The sequence below is a fragment of the Mastomys coucha genome, unplaced genomic scaffold (assembly GCF_008632895.1).
Source record: "Mastomys coucha isolate ucsf_1 unplaced genomic scaffold, UCSF_Mcou_1 pScaffold6, whole genome shotgun sequence".
Taxonomy (NCBI): Eukaryota; Metazoa; Chordata; class Mammalia; order Rodentia; family Muridae; genus Mastomys; species Mastomys coucha.
In genome coordinates this window covers 20,852,346-20,874,526 of record NW_022196912.1, presented here as the reverse complement: position 1 = coordinate 20,874,526, position 22,181 = coordinate 20,852,346, and the positions used below count along the sequence as shown (strand labels likewise).

Sequence of the window (22,181 nt, the reverse complement as noted above, 5' to 3'; positions counted from 1 at the left end):
GAGTGCTGGCTGGTGTGCATGTGTGTCTCACTGAGTGCTGGCTGGTATGCATGTGTGTTTCACTGAGCACTGGCTGGTATGCATGCGTGTTTCACTAGCTTGCTTCTCCCTAGTCCAAATCCCAGTCAGGGACGACTGGGGCTTCCACAGGCCTCATCCTCTTGGCCTTTCTCTCAGACCTCACAGCCAGCGTCATCATGGGCTTTCTCTCTACTCTGTGGGCTTGTTGGCCTCTCAGATTTTGCACCTCTTGCCAAACATGATCTTTTGGTAAAGGTACTTCTCTCACTTTTTCATCATCATGATGGCCATGCACTTGGACTCACTTTCTTCCTCCTGGGCCAGCTGCTGCTTGTCTTTCAGCTTCACAGTGCCAGCCATAACCTGGGGCTTCTTTCTTTCCAGCCTTTGCTGCTCCAAGGCCGACAGGTGTGCCGCTGCCTCCTCCTCTTCCTCCTCCTCGTCCTCCTCAGCCTCCTCCTCGGCCTCCTCCTCTGATAAGCTTCCACATCTTCCTCCTCATTTTCCGCTGCAACATCACCATCACTTTCATTGTCATCGTCTTCATCCTTATCCTCCTCTTCTTCTTCCAAGTTTCCTGGATCTTCTCCCCTCTGTACAGCCAGGAACTTCAGCTTCTCAGAGGGAATGTAATCTCCTTCCTTCTCAGATACAAAGGGCAAAAGATGTGGGGGCAACTGCACCCTAGGGGAATACTCTGCCACAGGGAGGAGACTGGCATTCACACAGACAAACACCTACTATGGCTGTACATAGTACCTGCCAATGATGGGGGTTTGCTGTCCTGGTTGGTCAACAATCTGGTGGGGGAATGCAAGAGTCTGTGATGTCACAGGTGGCTCCAATGCACAAAGACTTGTCCCAGGATACATCCCCACCAAAACTCCTGATGATGAAGGCCAATGCTTCATGGGGCACCTCTCGGTTCAGGAAGAACTTCAGGCCTTCAAAGAATTTCTTGTGCTTTCCCTGTGCCTCCAGCTCTTTCCTTCGATCTTCCTCCTGTGCTGTTACCTCCCCATCGGTAAAAAAACCCATCAGCCTCAGCCTCCTCTATAGCAGGCACCACCACTCGTGCCAGGCTGGCTCTGAGGGCAGCCAGTTTCCCCATAGAACTCTCAGAGTCCAGTGCATATGTGTCCTCGCTGACCTTTGTCTCTACTTGGGCTTGACCTTCAAGCTTGTGTGGGTAGTGAAGGTTGAGTGACTGGTAGAGGCAGAAGTTGAGAAAGCCCAGGAGTGTGGTATAGAACTCAGTGAAGTCCACATCTGTGAGATGATCATGGGAGAAAGCATAGTGTGCAATCCATATGATGGGCTGACCTAGCACCTCAGCCTGATAATAAATGCCTTTAATGGACAAGAAGACCTTGCGTGGGGCTTGGGCAGCGATGACAGTGCAGAAACTCTGCCGTGAGCTAGTGGCACAGCTGAATGGTCTGCACACGGCACTTGCCCGTCCGCGGGAAGGTGGAGAAGAGGAAACACACTGACAGGGCATCATTGAGGTCCCACAAAGCATTGATAAATGTGAGGTTCCGCTCCTTGACAATGTGGTCAAGTTTGAAGCAGGGTTTATTGTCCTTCAAGTGCTCCAGAGCATTCCATACGCTCTTCCCATAGGCTTTGCTTGTTGACGGTGGGTTCACGGAGGAGGAACTTAATATCTTTAATAAGGTAAAACGTTCGGGCTGCAGTGGAGCCCTTGTTAACTTTCTTCTTATGCTTAGGTTCACGAGGATAAATGCCTTTCCGTATGCACAGCCGCCGGAAATCAGGCAGGCTGAGCTGCAGCTTCTTCCTGGCCTTGTTTCGGGTGATATAACCGGTGGCAGAGCCTCGTTTATACTTCTCCAGACTTCCCATACCTCCACGTTGAGAAACCCTTTAAGGCAGCGTGGAACCACAGAGCTACTTCCTCCCGAACGTGCCCTCTCTACTTTCATTTTATATTCTTCCATGATGTTTGGGATTCATTTTGAGATGGGGTCTCACTGTACAGGCTTGACTGGCCTAGAACTCGCTATACAGGCTAGAATAACCTTGAAGTCTTAGAGATCTACCTGTCTGCCTCTGTCTCTGCCTCCCGGTGCTGGGATCAAAGGTTTGAGCCCCCAGGCCTGACTTTTGTAGAGGTTGAGTCCTGGCATATGTCCCATGTGCTTGTTGCTAGACTGATTGTTAGCTGGCTTTGTTGTTACTATGAAACTTAGAATGTGTTTTCCTGAAGTATATTTTCTTTAATGTCTCTCTATATTAAAGATAGCAAATCCTTAGAATGTTTACATGTTGCTACTTCCAGCGACTCACTTGAAACATTTATTGATTGATATATTTTTTCTTTTGTTTCCTAACCATGAAGGTACAGTATCTGCATGGAGCAACCACTCCATCCCACCCCTACCCGGATTCTCTTTTCTAGCTGTTTTCTCTTGTCTAACTGCATTGGTAATTAACACTGGTTAGAAATGAATAATAGTATTAATAATGTAAGTCCTTGTACTTTATTGAGAATTTCTTTAGAGTGTTCCTATTTAGCGTGATATAGGGTTTTGGTGTGAATAGGTATATTTTTAGCACATTAAACCAAAAAGTATCTTAACTAAAAAACACTAGCTGTTCTTGTTTTCTTGACTGAATTTTCTTAATTAAAAAAATGATCATCAAACCGAATGCAGTTACACATGCCTGCGAGCTCAGCACTTTGGAGGTAGAGACAAGGGCAGCTTATTGGAGGGTGTAGGCTAGCCAATGGGACCTTGACTGGGGTACAGCTAAGGACATGCATTAAGCCCTGGGTTTGATCTTGAGTGCTGTAAGATCATTGGTTTTCTTCAAAGGCTTCTTCAGCATTCCTGCAGACACCACAGCATGACTGTTTCCTAATGTTTGCCAAGGTAGCCCCTTATCTGTTCCAAAAGCACCACCCCTTATTCCACCATATGCTCTAAACTCCTCACTCATACATGACTTTTAAATTTAATTTGTGTGTGTGTTGGGGGGGGAATCACTCTTTATTTTCTTCCTTTTTTTCTTCTTTTTTTCTTTCTTGTCTTCCACGACAGGGTTTCTCTATGTAGCCCTGGCTATCTTAGAACTCACTATGTAGACCAGGTTGGCCTCAAAACCAGAGACCAGCCTGCCTCTGCCTCCCAAGTGCTGGGATTAAAGGCGTGTGCCACCACCGCCCAGCACTTGGTTTTCTATCAGTGCTTGCCTTGGCTGGTGTTAGTAACTATCAATGCTTTCATTCTTCCAAGCTTTACATCCTGGAAGCAGGGCAAGGTAGTGCACAGCTGTTATTTTAGTGCTAAGGAAACTGAGAGAAGAATGGGAGTTCAATGACAACTTTGGCTACATGAGACTGTTTTAAGAAACAAAACCAAGCAACACCCCCCCTACACACACACACACACACACACACACACACACAATAGAATCGTCTACTTTAAAATGTGTGATAGAATTTCCCATATAAAGTGATCTAAATTGTTGCTTTTTATTTCCTTTGAAGTGGCTTGTATGCATTTGAAATTTTTATTTTAAGTTGCTGCCCTGTGGAGTTTCTTCCGGTATCATTTACATACATCTAATTTTCTTGGAAAATAATCCAGTTCGCAGAGGTGTTCAACTTGAGCAGTGCACGGCCAGGCAGTGTCATGACTCCTAAAGTTCCCTGCTTATGCCCTTGTCTCCACATATCATTTCTATTTATACACCTGCACACACACCCATGTTTATTGATTATGTTAACTAGTAGCTTATCTATTGTCTCTCCTCTCAGACAGCTTTGAAATGTATTGCAAGCGCTGTTTTCCACCTCATTAATTTCCACTTCTTTCTGCTTTTCCTCTGCTGAGCTTTGCTCTGCGATGTTAGAACGCCTTAGCTCACATGACTAATCCATGTCTTATCGTTCCTTCGTGTAAATACTCAGAACCGCTAGTTCTCCTCTGAGACACGCGTTAGTTACATCACTCCGATGCAGATATTTATTGCTTTTAATAATCATCATTCTGCAGAAAATCTATTCGCATTTTTATTTTCCTCTTTGCTCCGTGCCCTGAATATTTATTTTGTGTTGCTTGGATCTTGCTTTCGGTCCAGTAGCCTCTTCTGATTTAGCATTAATTTCTAATTTAATTGCAATGTAATCTGAGACTATTGCCTGTATTTCTCCTCCCTTTGGGGATCTATTGAGGTTATCTCTGTTGCTTAATAGATGGTCAATATTTGTGGATGCTTTGTGGGACTTGGAAAGATAGATTTTCTTCATTTAGTCTACAGGATTTGATATTTGCCCATCAGAGCTCCTTTATTACTTATGTTAATTAGGGCTTCTATATTGATTTTTATCTTTTGTCCAGTTTTCCGGAGACTGTGAGTTAAAGCGATCTGCTTCTAGCATGTTTTCATCTGTTTCTCTTCACATCTCTTTAGGTTTCTGTTGTTTTTAATCATGCTATTTTTCTTCACTATGGCATGTACCCTTCAGTGTTATTGCTATGGCGTGTACTCTTCAGTATTATAGAGACCCTTTATCTTCTTGAATGAGTTTTCAGTTGAATTCCACTTTGTCCCATGCTGGCTCGTGACGACTTCTTATGTCTACATTTACTTTTTATTTACCTTGCATTTACCTGGTGCTTTTCACTCTTCCTTTGTTTCAGCCCTCCTATATGACTTTCCTTTAAGAATATGCCAATACACAGCATAGAATTGGGGTTTGATTTGTGATCCAGTCTGAAGATCTTTTAAAGAAGAGAGCTAAATTCATTTCTGTTTAGCCATAAGGCAAGCAGGCTCAGTCTGGGCTCTCATTTTGTGTCTTCAGGGATTTTTAGGCAATTTTTTTTTTTAATCTTCTTCCTGTGTGTGGTTTTTCAGGAAAACTTTTAAGCTCCAGATACATAGTTACAAGTTAGTTAGGAAACCTAACTTATGTCTTTAGACATGGCTTATTAATTCTATAGTTCAGGCAAAATACAAATTGGTGAGTTTTATCTTCATTTCTCTACAAAGGATAGAATAAGGAAGAGACAGAAGTTATGAAGGTGCACATAGGTGGTACTCAAGGGGTAACTCTGTACAGGAAAGGAGACAGTGAGCCATGGCATGCCCCCCCAGCCGGCATCGCAGGTGAGTGAGCCATGGTATGGCCCCCAGGCATCGCAGGTGAGTGAGCCATGGCATGGCCCCCAGGCATCGCAGACGCAGCTGTGCTGCTGTCTCTTTTCTACCACCTGATTTTAGCCAATAAGATTATTGCTCTAAATGCTCACCATTTATCATTAGATAGCATTATGTTTATGTTAGTTCATCTGTCAGTTCTCAGTTATATCTTCTGACTCCCAACTCTAGATTGAGGCATTTGGAGAAATTCCTCTCCCTTTCCCTCTGGTCCCCCTTGTAATATTAGTGGTGGTGTCATCTATCCACTGTCAGAATATTGACTTTCTCGTTTCTCTGTTGTTCTCACCCTCTTTTCTGTTTTACTCTTACTTTCAGTTGAAAACACTCCACGCTCGCTCTCCATCTTCAATCATTGGCTGATGGTTTTTCTCAGCTACTGTGCTCAGGAAGGGCTCAGGAGGACAAGAGTCCCTGAGTTACTGCATGCCCCAAACTATCTTTATACTTAAAAGATAGCTAGGATAGATGTAAATCACCCTTCACATATTCTTCCTCTACTTCTCTTGTAGATGCAACTCACTGGCCTCTGGACATTGACTGTTGCTGCAGACGAAGCTGGGGCCAATATCATATATTTTTTTCTTGTATAAGATTTCATCTCTTTGCCCTGGCTCCCAGTGGATTCTTTCTTGGTATATACTGTTCTTTTCCAGGATTCTTTTACTAATTCTGAAGTAAGCTCATTGCAAGAAAAGTATGAACTCTTATATTCCCTTCACACAAATTCCCCAGATGGTGATATTTAACTATATTTTTCCATTTTGCAGAGAGAAAGAGACATTATGTAAATTGACAGAGAGGTACAGATAAGAGGACTGTTTTGTTTGTTAGTTTTTGGGTTTTTTATTTATTTATTTTTTTTTACATTTTTTTCTCCTTATTACTAAATTGTCCAGTCCATGCCTCCAAAACACAAAAACTCTCCTCTCCTATAGCTACCAAAGAAGCCGTGACCCAGAGACCCCCATTGTATTTCCCCAATTGTCCTAGCGATGTCTCTTTGTCCCACTTGGTTCAGAATCTTGTGTACAATTTTTGTGACTTTGAACACAATTTTTGTGTGAAGCTTTTTTAATTCTGTGTTCATATTAAATGCTTTCTTTATGAGATCTCCACCAACAAGACTTAGCATTCACTAGCAACTCATGCCAAAGTCAATAACTACGATGGTGGTTAGTATCCAGCTCCATTATTTTATTGGCTAGAATTCTATTTCAACTTATTATCCCCTTTTCCCCCTTGTATTTACTTTTTATTCACCTGGATGTTTATTCACTTATCCATTCATAACAGTATGGGCATTCCAGCATCTATTCTAGTTAGCAGGACTTAATCTGATTCCCCTATTTACCTTGGTGCTCATATTAATCCAGTGTATCCTGTGGGGACTCCTGAAAGCTCTTGGACACAACTCTACTTTTCTTAAATACTTTTGGGCATTTCAGTTTAGCATGACCGTCTCTTCTACATGCCCTAAACCAGCCATTTCTCTGCCTCCCAGGGCCACTTGTGGCACTGGTTAGTGTTCAGAAAACAAGAACATCCAGCAGACATTCATTGCTCCAAGAGTTCTGATCCCTTAGGCCTTCTCAGTAGAAAGAGCTAGGAACATTTGCATGTAGATGCATGCACATGGGGTTTTCAGATTCCAATAAAACATATCAGAGTATGCCTAGCCTTCTCCTTTTACGTGTATATAAATCTTTCCTCAAACATGGAAAACATGGCCGGCCCCTGGTGTCCTGGTTCACTACCCTACCTGCCTCTATACCCACACTTCTACTGTTTTCTACAAGAATGGGGGAAGATATCATAAAAGGATTAATTACTCCCTATAGGCAGCCTCTGCTGGCTTCTGACCATTCTGGGTAACCTTCCCAGGCACCCAAATACATGTCCTTTTGACATTTAAGGTTTCCTCCTTCCCATGAAAGCTTTCGTAATTAACATCTCAAGCACTTGTCTATCACTTTGTGTTTACCTTCAGGACCAGCATCTTGTCTATGCTAGATCCCTATTGCCCATCTTTTCTTCTCCAGTCGTTATTGATGCTTCCTGAGTGTGCACTACATTTATCCAGCTTTCTGGTGGTGTCATCCATGTTCCATTCTATATTTTCCACAGTGTCTGTCCCTCCCCTGCCCCCTGCCCAGAGTCTTACAACTGAATCTTGGCTGAAGAGACACACTTGCCTTCTTCTTCTTCTCTTGTTCTTGAGTTCCGCCAGCTCACACCCCACAGTCTCTTGTCAACCCTTCTGGAATTCGGGCTTCAGTTCTGTGGTCTTTTATCACACAAATGACTTCTTCATTGAGTGTTTTAAATTCATTGTGAGATAGTTGGTCACATGCTTTACCTCTTCCTCTGAGAACATTTCCTGAGGATCCTCCCTGCCTCTGGGTTAGCTTAGGCTTAACGACATTCCCTCTGTAATATTATTGTCTCTATTTTACTGATGGTCCAAATTAATTTTTTATTGCTTGCTGCTGTATAAGGGAGGTTTTCTTGAACCGCTTCTTTGCACAAAGTTCCTGTAATGGGAGGAGGGAAGAAAGAAGGCCTTCATTCTTTAAAATAAAGCTTTCTTTATAGGAAAGGCTAATGCCTGGAGGCTAATGCACAGGAAGCTTCTCAGGTAGTAGAAGGTTCAACATCATGACCCAGCGATGACCCCACACATCCGTAAAAGTTCACCAAGCTAAGAAATATTTATGTGCTTCACTGTATACGCTATGCCTCAACATATCTGTTTAGGAAGAAGGCAGAATGGGAAGGAAGTCATGAAGGGAGGAGTTCTCTTTCTGCTGCCACACATATTGTAAACAGGCCTCTTCTTTATGATTCTTTCTAGCCTGAGGCTCCTCTGCTTTTAGCAAACAATGACCCAGAAGATAGTTTTGCTCAGTTCTGTCTATGCAAGTTCCTGCTCATGCTTTGCAGACAAGTAACACAATAAGTCTCTAGAATTTGGCTGTTGCCCACACCTCCAGAGCATATGTTCTGCTGGACGTTCCTGCCCCTGGGTTTACTGACCACTCTCCTATCTAAATCTCCTCATTTCTCCCTCACAGCCTGTCTCAAACACAGCCCTTGTCTTTATTTCAGATTCCAAAAATTTTATTCGATCCTCTAATCCCACTGAAAATGACCCTTCAAGGCTTTGCTGTTGTTTTCCTGTGGCTTTTGAAATAGAATCCAAGAAAAAGGAAAAGGATTATTTTTGTACCAATAGCTGCATCATCCCTGAGGTCCTTGTCAGGCCTGTTCCATAGAGTCACCATATTTAAGTTGGTCCCCTCTGGGATTCAGTCTTCCTAGTGCAAAATGAACTGGAAAAAATGCTGAACTTCTTACCACCTCATTTTATAACCAGCACAGCAAAGTGTAGAAGACAAAAACACAAGACCAAGTGACGGTTTGCTGTCAGGAAGTGTTTTGTAACACCAAGACTCCTGGTGCTGTTTGTAGTGCTGATCATGCTTTACACACACACACATACACACACACATACACACACACACACACACACCATTCAGCGCACCCTTCACTTCCCCCGCCCCCGACCCAAGGATGAGACCTGATTTCACCTAGATCACCAGTCATGGATAGCTGCTTCCTCAGGTCTGGAATCCTGTCTCTCTGAGTCTTACAGCCTTCCCAGCAACATGCACTTAACACACAAAGACAGAGCAGATTCTCCCTAATTCCAATTTGCTAGCTACCCTGTCTCATTTCTCTATGTGGCTGCTAAAGTAGCAGTAGGGAGATGCGCTAGTTGGCACCATCTGCCTGGCTGTGAGCAAACACAGGCTCCCTCAAGCCAGGCAGTGTGATTCAGGAAATACCAAGGCAGGCTCCTGCCTCTGACCCAATGTGAACTCTGAGGTTTCAAGTTGTAGATGAGCAACATTAAATTGCCAGGGTCCCGGAGCTCCACCCTCACTACACCAATCACAAATATTGATCTTACGAATAGAAGTGACAGATGGGAAGAAAAACCCTTCAACGAGGACCAGAGAACATAATGAATGAAGTGTAAGTTTAGGGGTCTGGACACATCACAGGCTCAACTACACAAACACGTGCTCCAAGGCTTAACCCAGGCTTCTATCTGACTAAAAGCATCTCTGCTTGACTTAAAAGCAAACACAAAGTTCGGTTCTGTCTTCCTTATGCTACCCCATCATGGAAAACCCAAGACTGTTAAAGCAGAACATTTAAAAGGGAATGTTAGTAGAAATCTTCAGCACTCCCAAACAAAACAAAACAAAAGACAAAACAAAACAAACAGACAACAAGAAAAAAAAAGAGAGAGAAAACAAAAACACCCTTTGATAAAAACCATCCTTAGAAACCAAATGCCCTGTCTCAAAGTCTTTATGTAAGGGATTGCAGTATCCTTAGAGAGCAAAGACAATACAATCATATAACACTTGCATGCTTTGTAGTGGTTGTCCTGGCTAGATGGTCCAGAAGACTCCTAGCATCTCTACTGGCAGCTCCCTGCTCCCTACTGAGCTCAGTATTTTGCAGAAGCAAACGCAGCACAGCTTACATTTGCAAAGAGCTTGGACTAGGGACCAAGTCCCTAGATTCTGCCATTAGCCAGCCAAGTACTCTTGAGAAAATAACTCCCCTCTCCCTAGTCCTGGTAACCACCACTTATGTAGCAAGTAGATACAGTCAAAAACCCCCATCCTCAAGAAGGAAGGGTGCCCTTTCACCACTCTGGACCTAGCTGTTCTCTCTTCTGTTTCCACTCTGCTAACGTACTGAGGCCTAGTGCTTTATCAGTCAGCCACTTCATTGCTCAGGCCTAGAATACAGCTGTTGCTATGACCCAAGACCCACAGCAACTGGGGAGAGAGAGTTGAAGATGGAAAGCTCGTTCAAATAAAAGCAAGGCAGCGGATGAAAGAGTGTAGGAAGTGACTGTCTATAAAACATCTCTCTTAATGGCCCACCTTTTGCCTCTCCACAAGAAACAGATAACAAAAAGCTGCCACCCATAGAGTCAGAAAATGCATCGTTCCTTGCTCTCGGATGAATTCAGGCTGCTAATAGCACCGATACTTTAGAAATCCAAAGATACAGAGTCTCGAGCTTGAGAGGAGCCTGTCGGGATGTGAAGCCTTCTCCCTCCCTGAAAGTGCAAACTGGTTGGGCTTGAGTTGTGTATAATTAAGATGCAGGGGAAATGAAATACACAGAAACACATACTCACATGGGAGCCGGCCCCTCCATCCTATGGCAGAGAGGACAGATTGTAATGGACATGATGTGGTACAATCATTAAACATCTCTCCAGCTTATTTGCGTGCAGTGTCTCAATAATGTGTTATGAGGTGTGTTTGTAATTGCTACTGCTGATAGTGGTCCTTGAAAGAGAAATGGAGTGTGTCTAAATGCAGACAAAGCTACTTAGCACACCAGGACAAGATGAGATGTTCCTCACAAGGTTCAAATGGGATACTCAGGGCTTCTTCCACTCATGACTTGGGAGAGAGAGAAAAGAATAATCTATCTCAATTTTCTCAGCTCCAGAAACAATATTTATAAAATGGAAGGTGATTTCAGAGCTCATTTATTTTCCTGGTTCACAGTCCCCACTCTCTACTGACATCATTTTCTAACCAATTTTACTTCCAACAATTGCAGGAACAGCCTCAATTCTATTTGAAATTGTTAAAAGCAAACCCATTCTTCTCCTTGTCTTTAGGTCCCATCTTTCAAAAAAAAAGTTTAATTTCTGCACTGCCTTTTTCCAGAAGCAATATTCCAGGAAGCTAAACAGCCACAACACTTCCTTCCATTTCCTTCCCTTCCCCTTAATTCCCTATATTTCTATAAATGTAGACAGATACAGGTCCCTCCCAGCTTCTGTTATTACGTACTCTATCCAATTCAAGAGGTAAGCAAGCCTATATGTATCCTACCTATAGACAGCAAGTAATTGCAAGAGAATGTCCTGCAAACAATAGGCATTCTGGAAATGAAACAGCCCGTGGATTTTTAAAATCACAGAAAGACAAACAGAACCATCTTTCCTCTCTAGCAGGCAAAAACTAAAGTACCAGATGCAAAAGCAAACCCAAAAACAGAGAACACATTCCAGCACCATATGCAATGTCCTTTATGGGGGTCTGGAGTGGCAGGTGTTAGGTTCCCCCCTTTGCTGTGTCCTTCTTCTCCTAACCCCCCAGCACAATGGCCACAGGGAAGAAGACCCAAGGTTAGCATCTCATGTTAGTTCTTATAGGAGTCTAGCTAACCCTGGGGTAATTACCACATTTTCTCCTTAGTTCTCAGAAAACCATCTATTCTAAAATTCTGGGGAGTTTATGTCAAACTGACTGGCTACACACACACACACACCTCCCAGCAAAAGAGACTGACTACAAGACTTAATTCTCCTGAATGAGTTTCATGTAAAATGAATTCCTACAGGTCAGATTCACAGAGGTATGACTCTGCTTGCTGCAGTAAGAGGTGGGAACTTGAATGACTTGGGTAGGAGAGGGGTCACATTTTTTGCTTGTTTCTTTTGTTTTGTTTTGTGTTTTGCCTCTCTCACTCATGCATATCATTTCTAAGAGAGAATCAGAAAAATTGTCCCCACCTCTTAGCCATTCCAGAAGAGGTCGTGGTTTAAAGGATTTGGAATTCCAGAGTCTCAAGCAAACACATGCCAGGTTGTCTGTTTCTACTCTGAAGTGCCAGGGGACCATCTAGGATAGGCATGGACTATGTTCTCCTGATGTATCCAGCATGCAGAACAGAAGCCTATGGAAATCAAGGACAGATCTAGACAGATTCTGCATTAACAAATCTAAGAAACACCAGGACAGGGGCCTCTTTGTCCCAAGGGCAAGAGACACTACCTACAGCTTACATTTTTATCCCTCCAATGTCATGTACAGTGATGGACATCTAGTAGCTATTTACTGAATATTTGTGAAATTCAATTTAATCACTACTAACAGCAAGGAAGGGAAAAAAAAAAAAAAGGCAAGGGCACCGAGAACTAACTGCTTGTTCTCCAGGCTGCTTTGAGAGGGGACTTCTTTCCTAGAAGCCCCCATGTGGCTTTTACTCCTGACTTCTAACAACAGCCAATCAAACCAAAAATAAACTATAACAAACTACTTCAAACTGCACAGGAGCTCGGCCTTGAACCAATCCCTCTGGGATTTCTGGCTTCATCACTCTGACAGTGTAAAGTGTATCGTAAGGGCTTTTGAAAATGAAGGGAGCGGATTCAAGTAAATAGGAGCTTGCTTGAAGCTCTTTCTTCTCCCCAGACAAGTGTCCTTATCTGGTGTTTGCCATCTTTCCCCCCACACAAGATGAATCACAGTTCTTCTCCAGCTACTGCATTGTTTTGATTTTTGCTTATCTATTATTCATAAAGACTCTTTGTGCTTGTGTGTGTGAGTGTGTGTGTGTGTGTGTGTGTGTGTGTGTGTGTTGCATGTGTAGGGGTCAAAGGACAACCTCATGCACCAGTCCTTGTTTGAGTCTCACCTTGTTTAAGACAGTGTGTCTTGCTGCTCACCACAGTATGTGCCAGGCCAGCTAGACTGCGAGCTTCTGAGAGTTCTATTCCTGCCTCCCATCTCCCATAGAAATGTTGGAGCTACAGATGGGTGCTACCACACCTTCCTTACATAGGTCCTGGGGATCTAAAACTCCTGTGATCATATGACACGCGTTTTACCCACTGAGCTGTGTCTCTGGTCTCGCTTTTACCATTTAAATTTTACTTTCTAAACAAACCATGAGATACACTACAACCAACAGGAAAGTTCCTTAGAGAGGAATGACTTGTAAAATGGGTGCCTTCTCCCCTGTACACTTGCTCCCCACCCCCTTCTTATTCCTCCCTCCTTGATTGTGCTCTGGTATCCCATTCCAATCACCATGCCATAAAAGATAGTCTTTCCCTGCCTTCTTGCTCCTGCCTGGGAATCAAAAGTCCTCCAAAATGCTCTTCCCAGAAAGCAATGAACCAGCTTCAAGAAACAAGAGAGCAAATACTGCCATTGCTTTCTTAGCCTAACCACTGTGTGAGCGAAACCCATACTGTCTAACAACGTCGTCACACACGCCCTGGACCTCATCATCAGGTCCTAAGATGGTTCTCGGGCATTTAGTCACATGTGGCCTTGAATGAGTTCTTCAGCTTCGCCTTACAGACTTCCAGACACACTGCCTAACGGTGTTGGGAGAAGATTCCACACTGTGCATAGGACAGCAGCAGGAACAGCGCTCATAGGGAGCGGGTGCTGTTGTGGAAAAGATGAGGCTCTGGAATTAGCTGATCATTATCATAGATCACAGTCTTCGGTGGAAGAGGTAAGCCCTCTCTGCCTAGGTTCCATTCGAACCTTTCTCACCTGAAACGGTAACTGCCTCTAAACCAGCTAAGTACCCAGTGAATAGGGCTATAACTGGCACCCTGAGACTTGCTGGCCTTCAGTTTCCTTTATGAAGTAAGTCTATCTGATCATCCACACTGGCCCACACCAATCTGTCAGTCCTTGTATGTCACCTCAGGCCTTCTACTTCTTGCCATCCTCCAGTTCTTGGTTCTGATCCTCAGATGTCACCAAACCCTCTACCCATCACACCATTCCATCATTACATGTTTCTACAGCTGTTACTTGGTGGTGCTTGAAACCTAGAAGTCACCTTAATGACTATAGAAAATGTACTTTTAGTCTAGACAGGTCAGCCCTACCTGGTGATATTGAAATACACAGCTTGAAATTTTTTAAAGGTCTGTTCAAACCCATCCCAGTGAACAAAAATCTTCTTCCCAGCAAGTTCCTCTCTAGAATACAGCAGTATCCATGGGATGGGCTGGGAAGGCCCTGCCTCCTAGCAGTATCCACGGGACTGCAGAAGTTCTGCCTCCTGACAGTATCCACAGGACTGTGAAGGTCCTACCTCCTTGTTTTCTTACTGCATTTTAGTTACTTAACCAGGAAACCAAGGTATTAAAAGGAATATTTGAACTGAGGTGCAGTGTCACATGCCTTTAATTCCAGCTTTGGGGAGGGGGTTCAGAGGCAGGAGGATTTCTGAGTTCCAGGACAGCTAGGGCTACACAGAGCAACCCTATCTTGGGGAAAAAGAAAGAAAGAAAGAAAGAAAGAAAGAAAGAAAGAAAGAAAGAAAGAAAGAAAGAAAGAAGAAAGGAAGGAAGAAAGGAAGGAAGGAAAAGAAGGAAGGATATATACATGTATTCACTTGGAAGTTAATAAATATTTCCTCCTGAAATGTTAGAAATCAATGAGGAAAGTTCAGCAACGGTACCTTCAACGTGTACATAAGGACAATTGGAATTGTTTCTTTTAGCTCTGTGTTCCTTCAGACTGCTCTGTGGAGCCCAGTGGCTGTTGAGAAGGCATGCAAGGATAGTGTGAGACTGGAAGAAACCTAAGATTTATAGAGCTGGATGGATTGCAAGAAAATCTAGAGAAAAGCAGCAGATAACAGACCATGAGCATAGACATTCCTGAACCCAGGGGAGAGTGTCACTCAGAATGGGTGGCTCCCAGGAGAAAAGCAGCTGGAATTGATACAAACATTAAGAGAGAATATCTTGTCTCAGTGCTGGGAGGAAGGGCTGAAAAGCTAATGGGCAGATTAACTCTTCTCTAGCTAGGAGTTAGGATAACTAAATTCTTTGTGGTAGCCTAGGGGAACTAGCAACACACTCCTGGAGGGGGGACCCCAATGCCACCTCTACCCTCTGTAGATCTCACCTCAAGGCAGCCAAGAGCTAGTCTTAAGCTTCAGCATACTGACAAAGAGAAAATTCTCACAGAGAGCACCAGAAGCTAGAGAGAAGGTTCCAAAATTAGGGGATGGGGGGCACTGATGAAACCGAGCTGCTAGATGAGACCTAGGGCAACTCAAACAAAAATAATAACAGCACTTAATGATATTCAATTACAGCACGAGAGAGCCTTTCTGAAACTAAAAATCATAATTTTCAAACCCAAAAGCTCAGCAGCTGAGTTGCTGAAAAGAATGGTTGCTGTAGAGACCTAAATTAGTGGCTTCCAAGATCAAGCAGAAAATAAAAGAAAAAGCAAGAGCAAAAATACAAAGAAACAAAAATCAGGGGCAAAATAAATTTGAAGAACAAGACCCTAGAGATCAGCCTTGTAGATAACAGTAATATCAGGATGAAGAAGAGGGATGGAAAAAGAACCGATGAGAATTAAACAAATAAAGGCAGGCATTTGCTCTGGGTGAGAGAAAGGTTTGAGCCTGTAGATGGCACCAGGCTCAGTACAGGAGTTAGAGGAAAGGATGTGCATCAAGGTGGGCATACAGCATCTAAAGATGAGAGGAAATCTTCACACACAGCCTACAGAGTAAACCGAAACCAGGCGCCGTAATTACACATGGAGCATCCCTGCCATCTGCAAGGCTCGGATCTGGAGAACAATGAAAAAATACCCAACTGCCAGACACCCAAGCCAGATATCATCCACCTGCCCAATTTGTAGAATACTTACAGAAACACAAGAAGGGTCCAGAGAACATCAGCTAACATCAGGAGACTACTGAAGACCACTCCCCCCACCCCATGCAAAGAAAAGAATTTCAACAGAAATCTTAGGGTAGGTCAGACACAAATGCCCAACAACAGTGTGGTGTGCCTTCTGATTTGACTAGTTGAGTCTAAGACAGGTAGTTAGTGGAAGTAGGAGACATAAATGATCAATGGGAACACTTGAGGAAAGAAAGACTTCACATTCAGTTCTAGATATATGAAATGGCCTCAACAATTGGATGAATCAAAGATTTCAAAGGGAAGGAGCAGAGTGAGGCCTTTGTATCTTTAGGATGATAAACTCCTTACATGGGTCTTCTAAAAGATAAATCAACCATGGTTAGAATTAAGGACAGTACTGTTAAACAAAGACTTACTAGAGAATAGTGTGTGCAAGACAAATAACATTTAAATACCTGAAGAATAGGGTATATTTACAAGCAAAATGAATAGCACCAAAGTTGACACTTGGAAAGAATGAAAATTTACTTTGCCCTTGATTTTTGTTTCTTTGTAGTTTTGCTCTTACTTTTTCTCAATTGTGCATGCCAAGAAGTATATCCCAGCATTTTAGACCAAAGAAGGTCTTGTTTACACAGTAGCTTGATCAAGATGGAGGTTCTTCTCTTCTTGTGTATAGACTAAAGTCACTTGGCCCTGCCATTCCTAGAATATTTCTATTTGCATTCATCTGGCAGAAAGAATGAAGATGCTCTTTACATGAGAGGTTGTCTCAAGATATGGCCTGGTACTCATCTTTCTTGTCCAGATTCTACAGGCCAGAGAAGGTAGGTATGTGGTACAATGTAGAGTGGGAAGTGCATCTTGTTCTGTGCCCAAGAAGAAGCTAGGATTTGTTGAGCAATAAGCATCTGAGGATACATCCAACCTCTCTGGTACGTACTTGAATACAAAATTGTAACTGGGTCCTCTTGATGCCCTTTAGACAGGCAAAATGAAAAATTTAATATTAATAACCAAAGAAATGCTAAGGAAAGAGTTCTCTCTTAATTCTCTAAAGGGCATATGGACTGTTTAGTGTTTTATAAATCAATCTTTAAAGTCCATTAATATAAAAATGCACAAACTCTTTTTAACTCAGCATTCTACATCACAAAATGCATTCCAGAGAAGCAAAGTCCCCAGGATGTAAAAAACAAATGTCTAGAGATGTGTATTGCAGTTCTGTCTGTAGTAACAAGAGATGAGAATGTGGATGTCTCTGACATGAAAATGGTTTAATAACACAAGTCATTTAGATACTATAGAATATTATACTAAAAGTAAGAGACCGGCTGAAAGAGTATGCCTATCATATACAGTTAAGCAAACAGAAAGACACAAAAAAAGCATATATAATAAGATGCTTTCATACTCTCTCTTATAATTATGACCAAAGCAAATCTATAAATACATATATATGTATGTTTGTGTACATATAGAATATGTGTATCTGTGTATATAGAGAGATATAGAAAAAACAAAGATAAAGTAAAAGCATGGAAGTTGGTATGTCTGGATTGTTATGTTGCTTACTCAAAAGGGAAAATGGCAGAAAAGTCAAGGATGAGACAAATGGATGAGATCAAGGAGCCAGTAGAGATAAACTGCAATGAGAAAAGTAGAACACACAGTACTCCATGTATGGACTTCATCCATACTTTTTGAATCCTAGTTTTGAAGTTGATATTTCATGAGTGCCCTTCCATTTCTCCTGTACCAAGCCCTTTTCTAGACCAGCCTCAAGACAGAAATTTGGAGAGAGGTACAGAACATCAGCCCCATATGCCATTAAGAACTGTGGATCTATCAGCATTTGATCCATACCTGGTATATGTAAGAAAAACATTTTCTAGTGCCCCAAAACACCAGCTATAATGTTTCCACATGTACTCAGGTCCCCTGAATCCCAATGCTAAGTATACCCCTCTCAGAACAAAACAGCCCAGAGCGACTTTCAACCATGGCTTCTGCCGAGATTTCCTCAGGCAAGATGCAAGGCAGGCAACACACCTTCCCCAGTGTCTAAGAGTCACTGATTGAATTAAAGATGGAAACAAATAGTCCAGAAAAGCCAGAATTAGCTTTGCTGAGAATATGAAACATTCTCAGTGGCTCTACTTTAGGCCAAAGGTTAAGAGCAGGGCACTGCCAACTTTCACAGAAGTGACCCTTTAGTCTTGGCTGGCACACAGAGCTTTTAAAATCCATAAATCCAAACATCTTACCAAACAAAGTCCTCAGTGGGGAACCTACAGTGTTTCCAGTTGGGGAAATCTCTTTACTTCCCGACATACTCTCCTTTCAGCGCAAAAGGAAGCCATGGCTTAATTTCACACCTCTCCACAATTTGGCCCACTCTTGGTTTCCAGCCTAGTTCTGGACATGTGTGCTGAATCTCATCACCTCGGGAGGACCTGCCTTGCCCCTGCCTGTACCCACCACCTCCTCCTCTAAACTCCTGAAGAACTGACTTTCTATCCTGCAGCAAGATACCATAGATGAGATTCTGTCATAACGATGCTGATTGTGCCCTTTTAGATGCATCAAGCATGGTGTGGGTGGTCGTGGTACAATGGTGGGGACCACCCATCTGTGTTTCTTCTCACACTACTGCTCCCCTGGGACCTGCCCAGCTACCTAACCTCTGCAGAGGACCATGTTCTGAAGCTTCCCAGCTTCTTAGAGGCGGCATCCCTAAGCCTAAAGCAAAGAGACCAAGAGATTTAGCCTATTTTCTATCTTTAGCCATAGCCTATATTCACAGAAAAGATAACGAACCAGGAAGGTAGGAGAATTGCAATGGTTTGAGAACTAAAGAATACAGCTAGCGTGGGGTTTCTCAGGTTTTCTCTGCAGACACATCACCCAGGACTCTTATTAAGAGGCAGATTTTTAATCAGAAGGTTTACAGTGGCCAGCAACTCTGTATTCCCAACAATCTCACAGGTGACCCATATCCCTGGACCCATGAACTGGATATTGAGAAACAAAAGGTCTAACTTAGGGGTTAGCAAACATCTAAAGAGCCAGACAGTTCTATGGGATGTTTCACAATGATTTGCTTCTGACATGTGGTACAAAAGCAACTATGAACAAATTTGTAATAGAAACATGACTGCATCCCAATAAAACTTTATTGACAATAAAAGTGAATTCATATCATTGTCATTGTGAAATTCTCCCCCCTTCAACTATCTTGATGTACTGAAGAGACAAGAACAGTGGGAGAACTAGGACAAATTTGGTTTGAAGGCTGACGCCAAGAAGACCTAGGGCCCAGGGCAGGCCTCCATGCCGATTGGATGAAACCTACCATGTGATCTGCTCACTCAGCCTGTTTTCTCTCCTGAACTTAGCTTTTCTTCTCCCCATATCCTCGCACTAGTGGTATTTTTTTTCTGAAATAGCAGACACTTTGGGGACAAGTGGATCCCAGAAAATGCTTCTCCTAAAATCACTAAAATGATTTTAAAAGGCTGGACTAAATCCTTCCTCTTCTAATAAGAGGGCCTTTGAAATAACAGGTTCCCATTCTGGTGAAGCAGCTTTAAGGATGAGATTAAACTTCAACCAGAGTTTCTTGAGCTAACAGGAAAGTGGTGTGGTCAGGGGGGAAATCAACCTTGCAGAACAACTCTGAGTAAATTCAAAAGCAACTGTCACCAATTTTTATCTCTGTGAAGCCCTGGAAGATTTGCTATATTCCCTGACCTCACATTCCACTTTTACTTAAAAGAGAGAAAATATTTCTAGCCATCTCACAGTCTGTCTTCGTGATGCCATTTTCCCCAAGTCTATCTTCCCAGAGTAAGCAACTGTGGACCATATCCAAGAGCGAGACAAGGTGCCAGGTACAAATGTGGCCAAGGGCCAACAGAGAGGTACTGCCCCACACTCTACCACTCCCTCAGAACTTTTCCTGGGCAGTGAAGGCCAGGCCCTAGCTCAGGCACCTGCCATACTTCACATTCTCTGAAGGCTTTCACACAGCAGTGACCCAGAGCAGCTGTGGACAGGTGAAGTTGTCCTGTCTCTCCCCATGTTGGGTAAGGGCGAAGCAGGAAATCTCTTAAAAAAAATTCACCAGTTGCCCCATGGAACCACATCCTGGACTCCTGCTTCATATGATCTGTGCTAGTGTGCCCATTAAGGAGTTCTATTACGTTAGGCATGTTATTGGGTTTTCAGTAACATATTCAGTCCCATATTCATAAGATAAAGATAGCTAACACATCACCTGGCTTAGGTGCTGTTTTGTCTGGAAAGTAGCAGCCAAGCAGTTATTATGAATGAATGTTCTGGGGCCCATGGCTGACTCTCAGCCTGCCTGTCTGTATTGAATGACAATACAGATAACACCCCAGCACTTCTAAAAAGCAGTCGCTCACCCTCTCTCCTGGAGATAGTACTTTTCTACGTGAACTCCTGGTGGACAAATGGGGTTCCTAGTGATTATCTCTTTACATGCTCCATGCAGATGCCCTAAAAGTCACTTGCACTATTTATAGAGGGCATAGTTGGAGCCTTTGTAGATTGAATTTCTCTCTCCACATATCCTGAAGTGTACCCAAGGGCTCCTCCAGACCACCCTCCCTAAAATATGCAGAACCACTTATGGCAGAAAGAGCTGGCTTCTCACTTATCTGCCCATAGGAAGATGCACTATTTGTGGGGGATGGGTAAGGAAATACAAGAAACCCAGATGCCCACTGCATCTCCCTGGAGTCCAAAGTAAGAAGTGCCACACAAAATAAAGCAGCCAGACCTTTCATTTGATTGGCAATTAACCCTAACACAATTTCACCACCCCCAAAATCCTTTAACTGCTCTCTCTTCACAAACACCCCTGCATTGGGCCCCAAAGTGCTTCCTCCTAAAATGACAGGGCATTCCATCAAGGGCTCGGACATGTGACAATACATGGCATCACTCTGACCCCTTTTGAACCTGAAAAGCAACACACATGCATACTCACAAGTATGCCAGCACACGCATGCATGGGTGTACGAGCATGTTCTCCAGGGTACGCGCACGCGCGCACACACACATACAAAGTTTAATGGATGCTCAACAAACAAAATATGCGTCATGTGATTGGGAACTGGGGAGTCAGGTCACAGATAGGAGAAAGCAAATGGCACACTGTAAAAAGAAATAAGTACAAAAAGGAGAAGAAAATCTCATAAACACAGCTCATTTATGGTTAATAGCAGGTATTTGTTTTGAGTGCTAATAATCTAATTAGCACTCAAACCACCACTTCTTCTATTGTCAGCTGATCTATAATTACTGCTCCATGCTGAGGATTTTCCGGGCACACTATAGCTTTCAACTTCTCAGCACAAACAACCAAATAATTGGTGTTATTATGCTAGATATAGGACGATTCCTCTCTGAGGGGTGATGCTGAGGAGTTTTAAGCCATCGACTACAGCCTTTGTGTGTTGAGCATCTGCTGACTAATTCCTCACCGTTCCCTCTGTAATCAATCCTGAGAAGTACCTTAGCATGCTCAAGAATGTGAGAGTCTGGAAACTCACTTTTTTGAAAGGTTAAGCCTGGGAGCAGAAACACTCTTGGTGTTCTGCATTGGAGTGGGATGAAAGCACAACATATTTCTCTTTGAAAATGTTGTAAAGTTTTCTCCTCGAATAGTGCCCTAAAATAACTCATGCTAGAAGAGATAGCTTCTGATACAAAATTATCTTTCTCAAAGTTTATGATGTAATCAAGATGTGTAGAATTCTGGGATACGGGGGAAGTTCAGGCTTGAACCTGGCTGCCATTTCTGGATTCTCACTTCAAGAGAGAAGAACTGGAATGACTTAGGGAGAGAGGGAAGGACTGGATGAATGTGGGGATGTAGGAAGAAAGTAAAACAGAAGAAGGAGGGGAGATCCAGAGATGGAGGAGTCCGTTTGGTATTTATGTTTTCTATTTGCTTATAGAAGCCTGATCATAAGTAGGTCACTAATGGATACCCACAGTACTCACTATATAGCCTTGAACTCACAGCAATCCTCTTGCCTCAGCCTCCCAAGTGCTAAGATTACAGGCATGTACTGCCATGGATCCCTCTGGATGTTCTGGAAAACAAAAATAATAATGTCCCTGTCCTGGATGAGAGAGGAGTGCCCAGAGAGCATCCAGCACTGCCCCTGTCCTGGATGAGACATGAGTACCCAGAGAGTATCCAACACTGGCCCTGTCTTGGATGAGACATGAGTACCCAGAGAGCATCCAGAACTGGCCCTGTCCTGGACGAGAGAGGAGTACTCAGAGAGCACCCAGCACTGGCCCTGTCCTGGACGAGACATGAGTACTCAGAGAGCATCCAGCACTGGCCCTGTCTTGGATGAGAGAGGAGTACCCAGAGAGCATCCAGCACTGGCCC

General features: G+C 43.2%; 1 protein-coding gene and 1 pseudogene across 2 annotated transcripts in view; both read right to left on the bottom strand.

Annotated features, from left to right (window-relative positions):
• The window catches only part of Galnt14 (polypeptide N-acetylgalactosaminyltransferase 14), a 222,558-nt gene that overhangs the window by 187,540 nt on the left and 12,837 nt on the right, over positions 1–22,181 (bottom strand). The gene's annotated exons all lie outside the window — the stretch shown is intronic.
• Positions 7–2,464, bottom strand: LOC116079794 (annotated as a pseudogene).